We start from the raw sequence: 22827 nt of genomic DNA, 5'->3' as shown, positions 1-22827 counted from the left end.
AGCTTCACAAAAGAAGATTGTAATATTTAAAGCATTTATAGGTAAATAACTGTTACACGTAATTGTTGTAGTTCTCAGCATAGAACAATAAAAATGAACACAACTTCCTCACTTTGAAATGATTTAATAGTGTGTTGTTTTACATTACAGAGAAACAGAGCAATTCAGAGGAATCAATGGATCACTTCTGCAATCGGTCCTTGACAACCCAGGAATCAAAACTGCAATTAGCGAACCTCAGCTTAGTGTTACCATCAGAGGTGTCTCTTTCCACCTCCCTCTCTCCTCTGTCAGGTCAGTGCTGGCAGGCTTGTAGCAAACACAGCCTCAGGCAAGGTCTTTCTAAACTAGAATGTACTTTAGTTAGCGAGAGGGTCTATTCTGAAACAAAAAAAAAAGCTCTAAAACTGTCAAACACATTCATGTCATCACTTATCTTTGTTTGAATAAGGCTTTGCTTACAAAAAAACCTCCAGGGCAGGATATGTGAGTGTTCTAAAAGGGCAAGTCTGGTCCTTGTCTGAAGGAACATAGTCTTTGTGATTGACAGATAGAGGCCTCAGTGAGACTTTGGGTGGGGAGAAAACAAACTCTCAAAAACAGAATACAGGAAGTTTCAGCCATACTGTACCTGTGTGTCTTTAAAACTGTGGTCTGAGAGGCCATAACAGGCTGGCTGACAAGCTGGGCCTCTGTCACTGTCATCATGGTTCTACTGAACATCTATAATAGAGGGAGAGAAGGTGAGGGAAAATTGAGAGAGAACTAATTTGTGGGCAAACACAATCTCCTGACAGATAAGTGTATACAATACAGAATTTATAACAGAATAGGTAGGTAGCAATCATTCCAAGTCTGTGTAACTGCTTGCTGATAGAGTGAAATTCACACAAAATTGTTTAGATCATAGCTTGAATCTTTGATATTTAACTAACTAAAGTATAAAATCACGCCTTAAATCCATTGTAAAGAAAAATATACTGTAGTTGACCAACTGTATCTAATATTACGATCCCATTCTACTTTTGTAACCCCAATGTCATGGTCTAGTTTGGATGTATAGTTTTCTTATGATCAGCAAACCTCTGTTTTAGTCTTTCCCCTTTGCTCATAAACCACAGTCTGTTATTTCAGAGCCCCGAGCACCAATCTCTCTCAACAGTTCCATCAGCTATTGACAGTATATTGGTCTCCAAAAAGCCACATCCTCACTCAAGCATTGTAAACACATGTAAACGTATACTGGAGCCAAGTAAACTTAGGTTAGTCAGAGGGAAGCGTTAACTTGGTTTCATTCAGCTTGACTACCCAAAATAAATATTTTTTCCTCTTCATCTTCTTCCCTTTGTTTTAAAAACTTATCTATGGCCATTAGGTCTATGTTTTGATTTGAGTGTGTCTTACTTGGGGGGAAATGGGAGAATATAGGCTGTAGCTGAACTTAACAAAGGAAATTCAAGCTATGATTTTAAAACTAAAAATACCAGGCAACCTCCAAGGTTCAGAGAGAAATCCCCATTCTTATACTAAATGTACTGTTTGTGATCAGAGGGTCAGCAGTGGTTGGCTAACCTGAAAGAAAAGCACAAGGCATACAGGAAAAGGTAGCAGGAGTTGTGACTAAAGACCTAAATAGTTAAAAGAAACCCGGAACTTAAGTCACAACATTAAAATGTAGTTTCATTTCATATTCATTTTATTATTTATATAAATAATGATTACATAAATAATAATATTTGTTATTTTTAATTTGTATCAAGTCAGTAAAAAAGTAGGACTTGCATTGGTAGACTGGTTAGTGTCTTGTCATTTCAACAACAGCCTGTAGCAAAGTGCAATGCACGGTGGTTATTTTAGTGCCTTTGGCAATAATGATTGCGTTTAACATAGCAACCAAAAGGACTTTTTATCTCCATTAATCACCCAGTCAACCTCTTACAGCAAGAAACATGAAACAATGAAATACAGATGGGATTGAAAATTGCATGTAGTTCTGTCTTGTGTGCAGAGAGGATGCTGTGAAACACACACACACACACACACACACACACACACAGCTGGTATTATCGCTTACAATACAGACACCATTAAAATACCCTGAAGTCAAAAATAGCAACTTTTGTCTCAGTGTCTCAGACAGACAGAAAGGGTGGTCTCTCCCTGTCACGCCACCCACTGAGAAATGACCTGTCATCTAAACACACACACACACACAAACACACACACACACCTCAGGTTTGACACCATGATTAAAGGGCGCCAAAACATGGCTGACAAATTAAAAACCTCAATCATCAACATTCTGTTCATCCGCAAACTGTAACCATTAAAAACCAAAGATCTGGAATTCTAAAGTGTGTGTTCATCATTTCGATAGAGAGACAGAATGACAAGGACAAAATGTGGGCATTTGTCATGTCCGTTTTAAAATGGACATGACAAATACCCAAATCGTATTTCACCACAAAGACAGCCATTCAACACACATTTCATCATTGTGAGGATAAGTGTCATGAATTATTTATTGAGGGGGCACTTCATCCCAATTCCTGATGAATGGCCGGCAGCTTTGTTTTGCTAGAACAATCTATCCCATCTCATTCGTCAGAAGATTAGGCAGTTTCAACACAGGCCAATTAATTGTTTGGGGATCAAGGGTGTCTATAGCAGATATCAGAGGGGAATATATCATTAGATTTCAAATTATTTACTAAAATACCAGTGTAATGCTGAGATTAACTGTATTTCACCATCAGGCTCCTGTATGGTCATTGACAGTCACTGATCTGCAATTTTCCACTTTTTGTACTTTACTCCACCTAGGTTAGAATAGGTTATAGGGTTGTAATAGGTGTTATGTGCATTTAGGGTTAGTATAGTGTACTATCTATTGATATCTGTATATGTAAGAAGTTTTAGTATTAGGGTTAGAATAGTCGATTATTTATTGCTATCTGTATATTTAGGAAGTTTCACTTATTTAAGCTCAGCATAGATGTCAACTATGTTCTGTGTACTTATATGTTGTGTTATGCCAGGTGCTTGCGTAGTCTTGTCTCGAGAATTTCAGTGCCCAGTCTAACCTTGTGTTGTTTGGTGTACCTGACAAATAAATGACTTGAACTTGAACTTGAGATGCTCGATTTAGATCGTGTCGCAAGTGGGGGCTTTATAGTTAACAGCAGTAGTCATGCATACAGGGTCAGTAACCGGGCAGATTGAGCCCAGAATAGGGGAAATCCAAAAGGGGTGGTCAGGCATGGGTCACATGGGAACAGTGGGGTATCCAAGACTAGTCAGAAAGCAGGTAAGGAGGACAGGCTGGGGTCGGTATCACAGCTTCTTTAGACAGTCACAAGGAAAGAGCAGAGATAAGATTGAAACTAAACTGGATTGGTACATTGATCAATCTAGATCTATAAGGAATGCTCAGAATTGCAGGAAAAACACAAACAAGCCTTTGCAGGGCTTGGAGGGTACATACACACGAGTTACAGAGTAAGGGAAGGGAAACGACTCATGTGAATGAGGTGCAGGTGCGTGAGAGGTGGTGGAATCAACTCCCCACCCCCTTCAGAGACACTGACTGTCTCCCCACCTTCAAGAAAAGGCTCAAGACGCACTTGTTCTGTACAACAGTACTTAGGAATGGTTTGCTGGTCCCAATGTTACTTTCCTCACTGCGTTTACATGGATTCGAATTACTGGCTTATTTGACTCTTGCTTAGAGACTTGTTGCTCTTGTTGGTTAGTGGTAACTGATTTAAATTGTTGTACTCGCTGTTAAATATTTTTTACTGTTGCTTGCTTTTCTACAGGTACACTTGCACTTTTGGTGATTCATATTGTTTAATTGTAACTTGTTTAACTACATGCTCTCATGGTTCTTCCCCTTGGCGCTTATTTTGTTTGTTCACAATATGTGGTCCATGTTTTGGCTACCCGCAATGTTTTTGGGGCTATCTTGTTGTTATTATCAGTGACCTATGCACTTTGTAAAGCTCTCTCTTGGAAGTCGCTTTGGACAAAAGTGTCTGCTAAATGAATAAATATAAATGTAAATGTGAGAGGGAGAGCAATGGATATTCTGGTGATCTGGGAATGGGAGGCTATACGTGTTATGGGTGCCTAGTCTGACCCTGTGTTGTTCTGTGCATCTGACAATAAAAGACTTGAACTTGAACTTGAACAGTACACAGAGTGATGTTATGAAATCAGCCAACAGAAGGTGGCCAGTCACATTGTGAGGGGACCCATTCCTCCACACTGTGATCTCTGATCACATGAAGAGAAGCAGCCAAAACAATAACTATGAAACCACCCCTGAATCCATAGACACACAGACAATGCACAGGCTGGATGGGTTTGAAACACCACAGGAGTGTGACTGTCTGGGACCAGAAGTCATGCCATGTCGTCTCATGGCAATCCTGAAGCCTACTGTATAACCACAGACATCCACACACAAGGTCATGTTAAGTTACAGACTATAAAAGCACAGGATACGTTATTATACATCTGATCTGCATGCACTCACAAAGCTGTGCTTTACGACAAAGAAACGTACATTTGACATTTAGTATCTTTGATGTTTCTTTCCAAGGGAGCTCTGCCAAATGTCATGGATGTAAATAGTCACAGTCACAGGAAACATACTGGGAGCTGCTGCAAACAAACAAACATACAGACACACACACACACGTACATGCACGTATACACATGCACGTACACACATGCACACACACACACATACGTATGCACACACACGTACGCAGACACACACACACATACACATATTCACGCACACAAACAAGGCAACAGTTGCCTCATCATTTGAGTCGTGGTGGTTGTCTACAGGCTGCCTCTGTTGCTATGTAGACTTTACAAGAGAAGTTGTGCTGGCCTCTGCATGTGCATGAAAACACGTGTGGGTGCTAATGTAAATGACAGCTGAGACCAGTTCACAGAGATCATGGCAGCAGACATTTTGTCAACTCCACTAGGACAACACCTATTGATCATATCTACTTAATGGACGGTCCCCACTTTAGTTAATGAATCGAGGAGAGCCAAACGGAAGGGAGGAATGGAGAGTAGAAGAGGAGGGAGGAGAGCCATTATGTCGTTGGACTAGTATAGTCATAAGTAAATGTCTCCTGTACATGGCCCTACGTACAGGAGGGGTTGAGAGAGATTGTGGGGTAGCAGGGCGTTGGCTAACCCCTGAGTGAGTCATGGTAGAGAGGGTCTGAGAGTGACCACAGGCTGATTCATGTCGTGTTCATCGTCAGCAGCGGCACAGTGCTTCGTCTGATCCTCATTTCTCCTGTGTTTTTATTACCCTACTTCTCTTTCTCAGTTTGAAATAGAGATATATTATACTAAACAGCATTCAATGACCAAATCTTGACATTTTGCCAAATGGTGTGCACAATAAGACAGACCTGTGTTCTGAATTCACCAAAAAATGAACACATAAACTATATTGTAATATACCATTCTATTACTGTAGTTCAATCAAGATACTCACATATTGATTTGACCTTTGGTGAGTGTACGTGTATCCGTGCGGCATTTATATTGCTGCCTTTTCAGACATGGACCTATGGGCTTAAAGTAACACAGGTGTAGTTGATGAGTGAGATGATGTGCGCTGCCCGAGAGCCATCCCTGAACTAGGCTTCACTCATTAAACACAGTAATTCGGTTTTACTTTAGTAATTAGTCAATCATAATGGACATTAGCCAAGATCGAAATACAAGATAATAACATTTTCAGAAAGCCATGCCTGACAACAATCCAAGTGTTAAGCACATAATAAGTCAATGTTGGTTCCACTAACATAATTTATCCTAACCCTTGGAATCAAACAGCAAAAGACAAGGACAAAACTTCAAACGAGTTGAAAGCTATGGCCTACTTTAAAAATAGCACCAGTGATGGTAAACAAAACAACTTTGAACAGGAAGTGAGAAGCTAATATCTGCACGCTGGTGAACAGTTACGGAGGAGAACTCCAGACACAGACCAGTTATTCTCACAGGATTCTAAAGAAAGGGTTTATATATTTAACACTGTATGTACCTTAGCATGAAGCAATACATATATACTAATAGTGAGCTATAATGTAGAACATACATACTATACTGTTATAATAGCAACTCCAATCTAGGCCAGGCCTTTGTATGTTTGTGTTATATTGTACAGGGATGAAATTCAACCTACGTCTTTTAAAACCTCCACATGTAGAACATTAAAAAGCAAAGAGCAAACCTTGTCAACGACAAGATCCTTTACTATACATCAGTAAAGAAGTGTATACTCAACCTATGCAAATTACAAATACATTTGTCATTTGAATTGCAAAATGTCAGTTGGGGTAAGATATGACAAAATAAATTGAGAATGTTGTCTCTCTCTCTCACACACACACACACACACACACACACAAACACTAACCAGCCGAGTTATGAAAATATTATATTGTTTGAATAAGTGGAACTGATGACAGGACTAAATTCTCAGACATCAGTCATATACTTGCAGCAGGTGGAAACAACAGTCCTTCTACCACCCACTAACAAAGATGTTTACAGTAATCTGACACCTATCAAAATGACTCAAACCATTAACAATAATGACAGAACAGCAAATATTCTGTGTCATTCACTCTTTTTCAAATGAAAATAGGATGTCAACGAGTCTTCTTATCTTAAAGCCCTCACGGTTGCCACTTTAAATAATTAACAACACAACACATCCACAAACCATTTAAGTATGCTTAACTGAATCTATATAATGCACAAATGGATCACAGCACGAGTTAAAATAACAATACATGCTTATCTGAACGAAACAGGAAAGATAATTTATGAACACAATTGAATTACAATTGATGAACCTAAATCACATCAAGAAATACACTGCTAATTGCATGATTAATTTCTTAACAGTGATGGGTGTTATCATGTCAGATTTCTGCTATAAATTAACATAATTGGAAATTAGGCCATGTTGATCTGTGGGGATTAAGAAATAATCTCCATATACACTCCGGGCTGCTGTCTACTGCTCTTGTCGTTGTTTTTCTACTAAGCATTTATTGTTGCTGTAAAGGTTAAAGATTTTTCCAATCGAAACTGTGTGGGTTGTGAAAGAACTGTTCATGAGACAAATTCCCCCTTTGCTGTCTGTAATATTATCAACCAAAGCATCACAGTTTCAATATGACTTACAGTATACATTTATTTATATGAAAACAAGCTTGACATAAATATGCAATTATATGAATGAGAATACAACATAGCCAAACTGATGGCACAGGTTTGTATCTGTGGATGATTGTTTTTTAACTAACAAATGCATATCCGGGCACCTTGAGGCCTTTGAAAAGTGGGTTAAGTTTTCATAGAAAACAATTTTCTTAAGTCCATTTAGAATTATTTATTTGAATACAAATTATGTTTGAGTTCAACAATTTTTACTGGATTTGTTATGTGTTACTTAGGTCCTGAATAAGGTAAACAAATCCAGTTGTGACCAGAAAAGCTGACCCATTTTTGAATTAAACAAAAAACATGACAGTGCTTGTGAACATAAAAAACATTAGGTTTACTTAGCATTTTCTAAAGTAGCCAAATTAGTCAGATGATACAAAAGAAGAGTTAGGCGTTCTTTGATGCGTTCTGTGGTAAAAAAAAAAAAAACTGAGAGGATTCCAAAGCAGTGGGATGTGCTATCAACACTTTTCCACTCTTACTTGTCACAGATAATTTGATAGAGACAAAAAATACAGAGAGAACTGAGTTGCTGATGTAAAAAAAATATAGACCATCGCTCTAAAACTAAATTACAGTTTAGACTAGACAAAGGGGGAGAATTGTATAGAAAAGAACAACAAAGGAAATGAAGACAGCACTGTTCTTAAAAACACCAGACATCCATTTTGAAGTGGGTTGTGAAGTATAGCTTTGTGGCACTCGATTTATAAAATGAGGAGAGTGGTTTAAAACTCATTAACAACTTTTCACTTTCATCTAAAGGCCTATTTTGCCAGTGAGTAATTTCATGACAGTAAATAATGAATCATGCATTGTAATTTTTAATTAGCTACAGTTAATATTGGTATCTGCAAATACACACTTTAGTCATCTCTATACCTTACCATAACCCCTTTGATCTATACTGAAACTCAAGCAAGAGAATTTGAGTGAATTTGACCACGGGTCATTTTTCACAAGGTCAGCTACACTCACCGTGGCAACCATCTTACGTAAACTCAAGCTCGCAATTCTCTCTACACTGTCACTACCTACACAAACTAAAACTATGAGAAGGAAAATAGATTTTGCTTTGAAGTATAAAAAAGGTTCTAGATTATTTTATAACAATAAAACCATTAACAGGATATGACAACAACCCAACCATATGATTAATGGTTAAGCTAATTAGTCAACAGGTTGAGATAACCACAGAACTTATAAGACTCTTAATCACATGCCCAGAGGTGTGTGTTGGTTGTATGCAGACAGTTAGTTCTAGTGTGAAAGCCGTTAAATATCTGCAAGCCTCCCACAGTCTCCTACAAAGCAAAGCTGAGTCGCACACACAAACGCACACAACCACAAGTGGGAGCAGGGACACACACACTAGCACAAACACACACAAAAGCAAAAACATAGATATGTAGAAGTCAATACGGTAGACACATTCAAACACACACACACACACATGCCGACGCATTCACACACAAGCATATACATATGCATGTATGCAAACACATAACAGTTACTGTCATTAGTCTAAAATACAGAATCATGTATTTTGAAAAAATTCAATTATCAACCAATAATTTAAATCAATAACATGTTGTTTGTAGTACACGATGCAAGACACTACTAATCTGCCCCGTGTTAACATGCTTAACTCAAAGCTGTGCTATAATCTACTATCTACACACCCAGTGAATTCAGTGAGTTTAACCAGAAGGTTTTTTCAAAGAAACAGAACTGAAGTGTCTGCAGTGACTAAGAAAACTCAGAAAACAGGTGATAAAGCACCTTTTTCACAAAGAATGAGCAGGATATCAGGCAGTAGTTCCAAGAATATAAACCTCTTGACATTAACAAGATAACCTAACTTCAAGGTGCAGTACAAACAAATTACGCCTGAAAAACAAAACCGAAAAGCTTGTGGCTTTCACGGCGAGTTGGGTTCATTATTCATAGTGATATTCACCCTGTAGGATCTGGTATTTCTGGGTGACATTTCAACATCCTATGTGTTTGGTTAGTGCCATCTGTGGATTCAAAACAAGCCCACGCGCTCCTCCTCCACCCAGAACATCTTCTCACATCCCTTCTGTGCTGATGAACCTCATAGACTCTCTCACACAAACTCACACAAGCTAAAACTGTGAGAAGTCTGCACGGTGTGTGTGTGTGTGTTTATCAACCACTACACACATACGTCTGTACAGGGAGTCGGCTTTGTAGTAGGTTTTCACAGTAACTGTGAACTAAACCAGCCTGCCATGTGAGTTACTTTAGGCCATGGTTAAAATGGTGCAATTTCAGTTAGGATTTTAATCAAATCCCTTGTCCTCTGCCATTGATTTGTAATGTATTTACTTAGTTGAAATGAATGAATGGAAACACATATTAAGGTACAGTATTCATTTTTTTTTGTGCCAAATTGATATCACTGAGCATATTACAGGGGGATACGGCCTTGTACTGCACACTTGTCTTTTCCCACAGCTTGAAAGGGCAAAGGTCATGTCCTCAGAGTTTGTTTCTAGTTACCATAGCAGTAAGTCATAGATCTCCAGACGTTACTAGTACTGTACACCACATTAAACACAGAGAGAAGAGAAGAACTGTTAAATATGACCTTATACCTTTCAGAGCTGCATGGCCTCATTGTTAGTTAGCAGCCACTTTCTCTGGGCTCAATGCACAATCCCGATAATAATAATATATTAATTTATTTATTTTTCTCTACCCAAATTAACATCATAAGTGGTTGCTGACCAACACACTTCCTGCCTGCTAAGGCAATATCAAAAACACATGAGAATGTGTCATAGGTATGACCATATGTATTCCAAACCTTACTAAATATTGGGAGTTTCAGAAAGAGTTTCTGGTTTGGTGGCAGCGAGGGTAAGGCAGGTTAGGGTAGGGTAGTGTTGTTTTTTGATAACAATCTTTCATTTCCATGACACAGCCATCTACACAGAGGTCTTCCTGCTCCCTATCCTTCTCCACGTTGAACAATACTGTACTGTCAGACGGCTTTCAAATAATCACCTTGGGGAGCTGCAGTTTGTGTCAGCTTTGTGTGTTGATGGTACGCTACTAAGGAGATAAGGTTTCACGTACACAAAATCCGCTTCTTCCTCCTCTAACGCCATCCTATTTTCCACTGCTCTCACAAGTAAACTGATCAAAATATAAATAGACTCAGTCATCGACAACATCCCTGTGACAATATATACCACAGAAGGCCCGCAGGATTTCTAAGTTTAGTTTCATGTTCCAAACATCCATCTCCTTTAGATTCACTGAAATGAATCAGGGTTGTTTGATCTGCTCAAAACAACTACTGCTGTGACTCCACGTCATGTGACTCCACGTCATGTGAATCCTTATGAACACTGAACATACAGACAAATAAGTGATGTCACCATGACCATGTCCCACATTAATGTTCAATCTCAACCTACATCTCCCTGACATCTAAAGGGTTCTGTGGGGTCATGCACTTGTCTTGTCTCTTTTGCCATAAATACATATGGGTGGCCCAACCCTTGATACAATTCAATGATCAATAATCTGAACTGGTTTGTTACCTCCTAATCTCTATCTGCATTGACCATGCCGAATTGGTGAGGCAGCAGCCGATTTCCTGTCATGATTGCTGAAATGAGAAATACTCTGTATCTTCAACCCAACCAATTGTAAAAAAAGCTAACTAACCTAAACCATGAGCAACATGTTCTGTACAAAATAGTTAGGCCTACCTTTGAAAGACAGAGGAGTCATTGTGCAGTACTGTATAATTTTTAAAGGAAAAACATTCAAACGGCATGAACTAAAGTGATGTTGTTTATTCCATGAAGCAGAACCCCAAGGACACACTCTCGGGCTTGCTTCAGACTTCAAAGAAATACTCATATTATTTTCCAGTGAATGAAAGTGAGAGAAATGATAAGTACTGTGAGTAGCCATAACCACAGATAAAGAGGTAGGTGTCTGAGTCACAGATAGACATTGTCACCACTTTCCTATGAAATACAAAAGCACAAACTATGCAGAGAAAGCCTATTGCCATCTTTTTAATCCACAGGTCTCCTGTACAGTTGCTGGGTGATGTAAGAGTTATGTGTCTCTAAAAGGAATTTCCATTCAATGAATTTCCAAATATGTTACTATTTTGGATGGGAATTTATGCTGGGCAACAATTTACAGTAGGCCTAGGCCTAGACTATTATTTGATTGGATTAGGCTAATCTAATATCAATAAATGTCACACTACCATGTGACAAATGGTATCTAATTAAACGTTAAAACTAACCGTTAACCTACGCCAAATTAAAGCCTATTACTTCGACATTTAAAAGATATCATTTTGTGTAGACGTCTATATTAATTCATTGTTTTCATATGTACAAATATAAGGTATTTGTTCTCGGTAAAAGTTCTCGCAGTTCAATAAGTGTTACTGAGAGAGACGGCTGCCGCCCACATTCAGACTGAAATGCACGGTATATTGACCACGTCTTGACTTGTACAAGCAAATGAGTGAAAAATAGGTAGTTTCCAAAGCGAGGCAAAAGTAAAAATTATTTATTGTTATAGGTTTATTACCAAACACAGGGACACGTGCCATGACATTTGATTAATAGTTCATTTATATTGTGTATCCTAATAAGCAACCTTTGTTTCGGGGTTTCTGTATTCATGAGTGGATTTAGATGTTATTTGTATTCATAATGTATTTATTTTTGATAGTTTTGTGTTGGTTGACGTTTATTACCTTTTCAAAGGTAGTCGTATGGAAGCCAGGTGTCCCTAGCCAACAAAAAAACGGATGCTCTAGAATTTCTCTGAAGCAATAATATTTTTTAGAATATTTTTTTATTTTAAGAACAATTTTCTTTAAAGAAAACGATTTGCAGTTCTAAACAGCCCCTATCGAGCTTAGTAAGGCTTATTCGTAAAAACCAATGGGCTCTGTTGTTTCTGTAATCTTTTTGTCAAATGGTTCTACACTTTAAAGTGAGTACAGTGAGGTAGATTAGATGTTTGAGACTACAACCTCCTTCATATATGAACGCCTAATTTCTACAAGTTTAATTCGGTTAACGTTTTCCTTGACACCCAACAAATACCAGTGTTATACCCAAAGACTCAACATTTCATTAGAAAGGATGTAAAAAATTAGAATTTTGATTGAATTTAATTAAATGAAACAAATTATATGACTAATTTCTGAATCAATGTTCTGGTCAATAAAAGAAATAGATCTATCCCTGACTTTTGAATTCCACAAATATCTGGAAACTAAACGCTTCAGCAATAAATACATAGCGTACACGCAAACAACTAATCATAGCCTTGCTGCATAGCAGGCCAGTAAGTAATATACTGTATGGGCAAGAGAATGACCCTCATGTCAGTGTAGCCCAAGTGAGAGCAATTTTGCTGATGTATCCAACTATTGGGGATTAATATTGGGATCCTTAAAAAGAGGTCATGGCGCGGTCGTAAAACAGTGCAAGGGAAGTTAGAATGCATTCTGAGTAAGCAATTTCTCGAAACCATGTCATTTTTCGTTTTGACACAATCGAAGCCGAGGTTTTTTTTCGAAATTACTATTCTAAACTCATCGCCACATTAAATACTGCCGACCTTTTCATGTCCTTAACTGCCACTTATCTGAAGCCTATAAGAGCATCCTCATTCTGCTCGATGACAACAAATATGATCATATCTTTTTCCAAATGTAGGATTTAAAGCCGAAGGCCAATTATAATTCAATATGTGAGAAAGTGTCAACAACTAAGTGTATTTACGGTCAGATATGTTACAGCACACGCACGGCCATTCATGAATCCTAATACCAGGGCAAATGTGAGCCCCTTTTAAAGCACAATTGGTTCATATGCTATTTATGTTGTCAGAGAAGATTTGTCTCGGTAAAACCAACAAGCAGAGAGAACAACAGCGCAATTCAGGTTTTAAAAGAACAAGTTATGTACTTCTTAGGACAAAGGGTGAGCACTGAAGGATGCGTCCACATGGTTATATCGCCATCTACTGGGTTTAAGAATACACCTGCACACACACACACGCACACACACGCACACACACATCACACACATCAACACGAAGTTTCAGTTTCTTCAACACTTACTGTGTTTTCTATGTCAAACCCCCATCGGAATGGGGAAGGCTAAGCGAATATTTGACTGCAAATTAAGAGATTGCAAATTCAAATCTATCGCTATGAACATGAACTCATGCTATCTCAAAATCGTGCTACAGATTTCATTTGGGCTATGACTAGACCTCTCCAAAACATTTATCAAATGTATTTTGTGTTTGGGATCAAAGGGAAGAAAGTTAATCTTCAAATTCAATTATCAAAATGACAAAGGCATTTGTTTTTCTCTAAACCGTTTCTGCATTTTGCTACACCTACAGGCTTTTCAACACTTTTTGTAAGTTTCATAAGAACAGTTTCATAATATAGGTCCAGGTGTGTAACAGTTGGTAGAGACTTAATCCATTGTCTTGTAAGCCATTATTACTGTTAAAAATGCTTCTTTCATCAATGGCCCTACACACATGATTTTTGTAGGGTGTAGAGTGTACATTTTGTATGGGTAGGCTACTGTATACTAAATCTATGCTACATAACAATGACATACATATAGTGTTTCACTGGGAAACATTACACATAAACCTGACAAATGACTGATCTATACGTTTAGGGATAAACATCAGCTCATCAAAATGTTTCCAAGGCTATACTGTCTGCAGAATTTTGGTATGAATCACCAACTCAGATCCTTCTGAATGTCATCATTACTCAAGGTTCGTCGAGTTGTTAGTCATGGAGAGCAGAAGATTACTCATGGATACTTGATATTTCTGTCAGCATGCAGATGCTACTACTACTAGTTATTTCCACCTCTGACATTAACTTGACATTTCAGATTACAATCAGACAGCAAGGAGAAGACGTAGGTTGTTCCAAACCTCCTGGGAGATAATCATGCAAAGTTAGCATGACCCACAGAGAGCATCGGACGGCTTTGAAGACACCACTCAGGTCCTTACTCAAGAGAATACTGCCATAGGTTAAGAATATAAAAACAGACTAAACTTACGTAGGCTAAATCCTAAACAGTCGTGAAATGTACAACATTTTATGGCGTACATTGAATAAAAATAAAACACCAACCACGTGGACATAGAAATACATGACCTGTCAAGAGAGGCATTAAGCAATATGCAACAAACCATCAGTACTCGGATTTGAACAACCAAGAGTAGTAGTGCACCTAGTCATCCAAACCTCTGATATCAGTATAATAGTGAGCTTTTCTGCAGCTGCATGGTGGGATCCTGTTTTCTGCCCAGCAAGAAAATGCTGAGTAATCTCAGTCATAGTCCTCCCACACCCACCCACGCTGCGCAGCTCTCGGAGAGCACCCTTGTCATGATACCAAAACTACCATATCCTCAAACGCCAGTCACCTCCTGGTACCCCAGCTACACATTTACTGTAAATGGGGTACGGTGTGTCTGTGTGTGGGTGTGTGTGTGTGTGTGTGGTGGGGGGGGGGGGGGGGGGGGGGTCCATAGAACACACAATCCTACTGTATCCAATACTCTGTCCCAATGTACTTTGCTTCTTTTGCAAAAAAACTGACTGTGGGAGTCAGTCTTATTTTCTGAAGCGGGTAAAACAAGATTGTGAGGAAAAAGAAAACAACTTTCACTTCTTTTGTATGAGTTACACGTCTCCTTAATGCTTTCTGTTGACAAGTTCGAAAGGATGTCATCGAAGCACAGCTTTAATATACACCTTGCTTTCTAATCGATGGAAACTCCAAAAAATCGATTCAAACTATCCACCAAGAGCCAGTTCTGAGAAGGACCCAACGTGGAGGTATTGTGAAAGCTACAGTCAATGGTTATGCGCCGATACGTTTTCATCTGTTTGGAAACAAAACTGTGAAACCTGCATAATTCCAGTATACATTTGGCAGGCACTTACAAACATTACAAGATAGTAAGGATCGAACATTCATAGATGCCCAAAGTCACAACTGAAGTGTGCGTCTATCGATACTAATCAATGAAGTCCTATTCTCAAATGTCCAAAGTCCATCCAACAAATTGTTTTCCATACATCAATTATGTTTTATGGTACTGCCTGTCCATAGGTTTTAACTCAATGTTGAGAACTGTGAACTTAATAACATAAACACACAAACGCAGGTTCCACTTACCATCCCTCTCCCTCCATCCTCTTCCTTCACTTATGACTGATCACAAATAACAAAAGGTTTGACTCAGAATGGATTCGTTTCATCATCATCCTGAGTAAAAAAAGCTCCCAGCCCACACAAAAAACCTGATGCCCTACTCACAATGAACCCAAACACCCTCACACCCGCTTCCTCCTTCCCTTCCACCCTGCCAAAAGGACCTGAAAGGCCCGGATGACTCAGAATGGAGAGAAAACAGAGAGAGCTCAGAGAGAGCAAAAACCAGAAGACTATCTCTCTCGTCTTAGCTTGAGCTGAGTCACCAGAGCCACTACTTCCTGTCTCCGGCATGCCTGTCATAGCTCTCTTAATGACTGGTCAAGTTCTCAGGCTCCCGCTCTCCAACACAGCCACTGGAGGGCCACAGTGGCTGTGGGTGTGTTTGGACGGCTGGAGTTTTTTTTCCTGAAATCCTCCAAACGACACAACTGGGATGTATATGGCTCGTGGATGTTCTATCCCTATCACTGCATGGGTTTTCTTTGCGACGAACAGTTAGAATAACCTAATCCATGCTCATTTAAATGTATGCTAACTTATACTTCACTGGCATGTCCCAGGCTTCTGCTACAGCCTAGTCTCCCAAGGGACCATGGCAGAGTAACTTGCTAAACTGTCCGCCAACACTGGGTCAACCAGAGGAGCCATGGGAACACAGCCACTCCTCTGTAAATAGACACTTCCTCTGCTGCGGTTCCCACGCCAGTGGACGTCAGATTGCACACACTGTCCTGTACAGTGCACACACACACATATCATAGGACAGGATGCCGCTAGTCCTGCTAATTAGAAACATACCTACAATGTCCATAGCAGCCTGTAGTTCTATCTAATAGGGGCTGTGCACCGGAGAGACAGTGAGAAATGCTAGCTCAGCCCAGCTCTGTGTGGGAGGATAGGTGGGAGCTGAATCTCTATAGATGAATCAATTTGAAACATGACTGATGTTCACACCCACTCCCCACTCCTTACCCAAACCACTGGTAAACCAGAACCATGCAGATTACGGTCTATTCTTTTACTTTCTGTTCTATTCCATTCCGTTCTAGTCTTGTCTGTGTTACTGTGCAGTAGGCCTTCCTGACAGGCATACGCACAGAGCAGACACATAACAGGTTGCATCTTTGCTGTTCTGTTTAGTCAGAGAACAGAGAATTTGAATATCATCACAGCAAACACTCATCAAACCACCTGCTCGATCTATCCAGTGAGTCATACAGTAGTTTTGTTGTGTTTGTACCTGCTGTAACAATTTGTGTGGTCCTCTTATATTGCCAAGTCATAAATCAAATCAAATCAAATTAATTTGTATAGCCCTTTTTACACGCAAGCATGTCACAGAGGGCTAAGTATTAGATCTATCCAAGTTTGTAATAGAAAGAGATTTACAGAACACCAGTTGTTTGTTTGTGAGTCCTAGATTATGGAAAGTAATAAAGTACTGTTTAGAGTAGCACACACATATGCTTGATGTTTAGATAACATTTTTGTCAGACAGGCCGATATTATCTTATTGAGAAGGCTGCACAATCCAATGCAACAGCTACTTCAGACGGAAGTTCCTGTTTAATGAGGTTAGTTCCTGGTCCAAAGCTTCTACAATTAATACACTGTCACGTGATCTTGCATCCAGGAAGGGCTGCCACCAACACAGAGTTGACTCAGACACGTTTTATAACCGAAGCAGAATCATTCCCACGTTCCCTCACACACCTCCACATGAACAGAGATCCTCCAGAACCCCCCCCCCCCCCCCCCTCTTTCCTCCTCTCAAGATCTCTAAGTTTGGACTGGAACAGTTACACCTGGGAATGGAATGGAACATTTTTTGCCTTTCAGATACATCTGGTACATTCCCAGAGCCGTGTATTGTGAATGTAAGTTTCACATAAAGTGACAATGTGGATGACTCTGTCATGTGACCTGGACAGGCTAACAATGGGCTAGCTATCTTTAGGTAATGCCACTGGGACTCTGACTGGACCATTCTAGAAAAGCCCCCATCGGTGAACTAGTTTAGATTTGAGGCAAAACGTTTTCCTCTAACATTTTTTCAGCTCTCTACTAGATTAATGTAACCTTCTATCCTGATTCCTGACAGATATCCCCAGAAAATTCCTCATCACATGATGCTACCACCAAGTTTTGCTGTAGGGAATAAAGATGGTGTTTTTTTATGTGGGTTGTGCAGTGTTGCTTTAGCCCCACACAAAACATGTTGTGCATGCCACTATGTTTACCTTAAACCACATAATAATTTTCCAAAATTTTCAGCATGATTTTCTAATCTTTTGTATGTAAAAACTGAATTTGTCTAGTCAACAAGGTTAGGCAGACGGTGAGTAATTTAAAGTGGGGTGTTGACTAATATTCCTGTCTTCTGACAAATACATCTACAAAGTGATATAGTCTGTTGACTTGCACTAGTTGCTGAAGGCAATGACTCATGAGCAGAAGGCTGCAATAGATCTCTCTGTCTGACTGTAGTCTAAACACCATTGGTTCCCAGGTTTATTTTATTTATTTAGCAGACGCCTTCATCCAAGGCGACTCACAGAGAGAGACTAGGGTGTGTGAACCACACATCAGCTGCACAGACACTTACAACTCCATCTCACCTGAAAGACAGAGCACAAGGAGGGCAAGTGACTTGCTTTGGGTCACACAATGAATCAGGGGCGGAGATGGGATTTGAACTGGGGCCCTCCTGATTATAAGTTTGTTTCTTTACTCACTAGACTATACTGCCTCCATATACCATATACAGCTCCCTCTCAGTGTCTCTGATGATCCATCCATGTCACAGGAGAAGTGAGGCACATTCCTCCTCCCCAGACCGAATAAACAACCAGGTCAGAAAATCAAGATAAAATATGTTCATGTAGGGAATAACATTTAAATGATTTGAATGGAATTTAAGTTACCACTGATAGATGGTGGAATTGGAAAATAGGGTAAGATTTCTTCATGTGGCCATGGCTTCACGTTTAACACCAATATGTGTGACTTAGACCAACAGGGTGATAGGTGGGTCTTGTAGGGTTTGCTTTTAGTGTAATTTGTAATGTAGATTTTGGCTGTTGTTCATTAGTCAGACCCCGTTGAAAGTGTGTGCGATGTTGATTTGGAGGTGTGATTTGCTCTATGGTAAGGCATTTCTGGTGTGATGAGATGGTTGAGACAAGATCATCAAGTCGATCTCCGAAATAAATGCACATTTGAATCTCTCAAATGCATGAATGCCTTCAAATACTTCATGCACACACATAACAATAGTAGTAAATTAGCCAGTCGTGGGTAACAGCTGTGTCCTTGTCTAACAATCCTCGGTGTGAAACCGATCCTGACACTTTCTCACTGGGCACCACCTTAATCTGGAGCAGGTCTCTCAGAGACCTGATACAAAGCAGCCCGTCAATACCACTAGTCCCAGAGGGACTGGGCTTTTTACAAAATGCAAATTCACTGTGTGAATTTACTTGTGAATACAAGAAGTCTTTGAAGAGTCCATTCAGTTGCTGGCTTCTTACTCATGGCCGTTACGCACTAGAAGTCTTGAAATTAAAACCGTGTATTAGGCAATACGTTTCAAATCGCAGATTTAGTAACAAATAACCTCTGGGAGGGCAAAATGGTTATGTCCATGACGCCCCCTACTGGTCAGGAATTAATGCAATGTGTACATATGTCCACTAGATGGTAATCAAATCTAATGCATTACCGGTACATGCAGCTGTCACCATGACTTAATACATTGTTCTAAGTCTATAGGAAGACGTGAATAAATGATTAGGTTTAACTTAAATTTGAATAATGTACACTTAACTGCCTAAATAGAATGATGTTCACACACCTTTTGAAAGCTCTTCTCCCTACAGCATAAAGCACATACAAGCACGGAAGGCCTCTCAAAGGCAAAAAATAATCTTCACTTTTATACAGGCATCTAATTCGATATTAATATTACACATTCTCTCTGGGAGTATAGCACCATCGAATTGGAACAGAGTAAAAACTAAAAAACTAAAATGGTTACAAAAAACTGCACAAGAATAGGCTGTCATATTTTCTTTTTATGGATGCTAGTTTCAGGGTCACCACTTCCTCTCCTCTACACTCAACATCAGCTAGTTCTTACTGGAAACCAGTCTCTCTGACTAAAAACGTACTGGTGTGTATCGCTGTCGTTAACCAAGGTTCTTGGGTGCTGTTACTAACAGGTTTAAGGCCTAACTGTTAACCCCTTAGTGACACCCAGCCCCATGCCAACCTCTGCTTAACATTACTGACTACCTAACTTCACCTGTTAATCATCCACCTAAACTAATGTTTCAGTACTCAATACAATCCTGTACCCTTCTTAACTAAATGCCTTTCCTAGCATATGTCCCAATGACAGGTTGGTTTAACTCATTTTAGACATTTAAATCAACATAAAATCAAGGAGGGGGAAACAGAGAAAGGAAACTAAGCAAGCAAACAATTAAACAAGCAAAGAATGAAGGGAGGAGGCATTGTAAAACTATGAATGCATAGCCTGACTGTTGTTAGTTACTATGACCGCTACTCTGTGACAAGCTGATTTCATTGGCCCAAACAACCGGTGGGCAGACATTTGCTTACTGTAAAACAGGAATAACACGTATGTGAGTTCCACCCACACTCCCTGATGTGTCCATTTGGTGTGATATCAATGCAGACTATCTTTATTCTTTCAGTTTTCTCTAACTGGTGTGAGGGCTGTATGTTACAGCAGGGAAGCTGATTTCTATATGCTTTCTCTTTCTCATCTCTGAACACCAAAGCTAGAACACTAACTCTCCATTACCATTAGAGTTCCTAGGAGCAATATGGAAATTAAGGTTTTATTCGTGTCTTATCTGCCAAGTCCAACTAAAGCTGCATGAATGGAGGCAGGCGAGAGAGATAGAATGGAAGGGAGGGAGGGAGATACCGAAATAGAGAGAGAGAGACCGAGAGAGGGAGGGTGATAGAAGGGAAGTCCCAAGCCAATCATTTTGAAACGGAACATGGTTTTAACCAGTGAAAAAAGAGATGATGTGGAGTCATACTCTAACTGTGTGGCAATGACAAGCTTTAGCATTTCTTATAATACATCAACAAGCCAGGTCACTGTTCCCTGGGTTAGGGTTAACCCTATATCTAGTACATCAGCAGTAATGAGAGGTACATCTTGAGCATCTCAACAGCTGGAACGGATACAGCAAAGACAGCACTAAAGAAAGTAGACATGGTATAAACAACATAAGGCAGCACATGCCCCGTCTTTGTCTGTAGGTGACAGGGCATCCTATAAACTTCCTGTTGGACATACTTGCCACAAACCAGGGACAAACCAACCATACTCTGTTGAAGATGAAGCATGTTAAGTTAATACTTAATCTGGTATGTAAAAATGAGGACAGAGTGGGCTGTTGAATGTAATGCCAAAGTATAAGCACGTTTGATGGGAGAGAAGTATTTAATTAGTAGATGACGTTCAGACTACACGATTAGGCCGAGTAACCCTTAACTTTTGAACTGAGTTTGAAAAAGGGAACAGGAAACTAGCCTACTATCTCATGCTGCTCACTAACACCACACACTTCCTTTTATCTATCCAAACCGCCCATTACGCACAAGTGCGCTGCAGATACTCTCCAAACTTCAAATTTCCCCATGTCCCGCCCCAACAGTTTTTTGTAATAGCGGTAAATTAACAGGCACATAAATATTCATTATATTCATGCTGCGTTGTGAGCAACGTGTTAAATGAACAAAAGTGGACCTCTGAATTACTGTCCCTTCTGTATCCATGTTACAAAAACTTCCTCAAATGTGACCTTTTGACGATAATTATATTGTAGGTTACCTGCGACATGAATTCAGTCTTTACATTCCATACTTTTATGTAACAAAAAAAAGTTTTGTGAGATGCAGCAACACTTACCCATAACTATGCACGGTCAAGTTCAAGTTAATGTCACCACTTCAAAGGCGCTGGCTAGTGGCAAACCAGAACGAGTTTAAATTTACTAAACAGTATGTGAATACAATGTCCCTGTCCGAAGAACAAACTGCTGCCCTTGACTTTTCAAAGTCCTGCTTCTATGTTTGCCGGACTTGAAACGGGCTTCCGCGGCATAAGTCATTCATAGAAATGCGGGAGTTAGATTGTGACACATTTTTTTCTGGTCACACCCACCTACTTAGCGAACTAACAACTCAACTTCAGCAATTCAATCCTTATGAATGAAAAAACTCAAATATATTGTGCGAGCTCACGTGCAACACAAATTAAGAAAGCTGAAATAGAGAAAAAAGTGGACACAAATGTAGTTTGTTGTTTAAAAAAAATGTTTTCCCACAAATGCAAGAATATCTTTTAATCCCAGAAATTGGGAAATCATTTGCCACGAGGATGATGTCTTATATATTTCAATGACATATTCCGGTGTAGGTTTTTTGTAAAGTGTTTATTTAGGACGTGTGAAACTCCCAGGTTAGAAACAGGGCGTGTTCTGTATGACATACTTAGAATGTTTTATAGTGGAAACAAACTGCCCTCTCTCTTGGGTGCTTGTTCCCACAAGCTTATTAAAGCAATCTGCTTTGAGGAGCGCAAACAGGAAAACACCCACTCTCCACAGTTCCGGTTGGTCTTCAACTGGAGCAGAGTACAGTAGGTCTCATGACATCTGGCATGTGACAGAAGATTAAAAGCACATTTCCAGGAACTGGAATTCAGAGTTGAAGGCCAATTTCTACAGGCACCGATACTGGATTTGAATGACAGTATTCCATAACAACAAACCACATACTTGGGGTTCAGTTTAAGTGAAATGAGTGGACATTGTTCTTTCTCATCCTTGTTAGTAATAGTCTCACTTAGAACTTTCACTATTACTCACTTGACAAGTATCAATATCACCTCCTATGAAGCTAAAGTTGTACTAACAAGAAACTAACTCACACAGATCTAAAGCCTGAATTCTCCCTCGCCTTGCAACAAAATAGTGAAACCATTTAGACATATTAGATGTGTGCTGGGTGTGGTGTGAGATGTTTTGCATTTAAGACTGGAATGTTCCCAGAGCAATCAGATTTTTAGAACATTGCATTCCATGTTACAACTCCCCCCCAAAACACACACACACACACACACACACACACACACACACATCCTGAACTCTTATTGAATTGGCCAGAACAGCGTCTCTGATAATTAATGTGAGATACAACAGTCTAGACTGTATCCTGT

General features: G+C 39.5%; 1 long non-coding RNA gene across 1 annotated transcript; it reads right to left on the bottom strand.

Annotated features, from left to right (window-relative positions):
• Window positions 1-108: 108 nt before the first annotated feature.
• On the bottom strand, window positions 109-21947 carry LOC146268520 (uncharacterized). The gene is made up of 2 exons (XR_014768882.1): window positions 21517-21947; window positions 109-723 (listed from the first exon to the last, which is right to left on the bottom strand). It is a non-coding gene; the product is annotated as an uncharacterized LOC146268520 (long non-coding RNA).
• Between the last annotated feature and the right edge of the window lie 880 nt (window positions 21948-22827).

Source organism: Hypomesus nipponensis, chromosome 11 (assembly GCF_054491055.1).
Source record: "Hypomesus nipponensis isolate SF chromosome 11, ASM5449105v1, whole genome shotgun sequence".
Classification (NCBI taxonomy): domain Eukaryota; kingdom Metazoa; phylum Chordata; class Actinopteri; order Osmeriformes; family Osmeridae; genus Hypomesus; species Hypomesus nipponensis.
The sequence above is the reverse complement of the archived record's forward strand: the minus strand, read 5'-3'. Positions and strand labels throughout refer to the sequence as shown.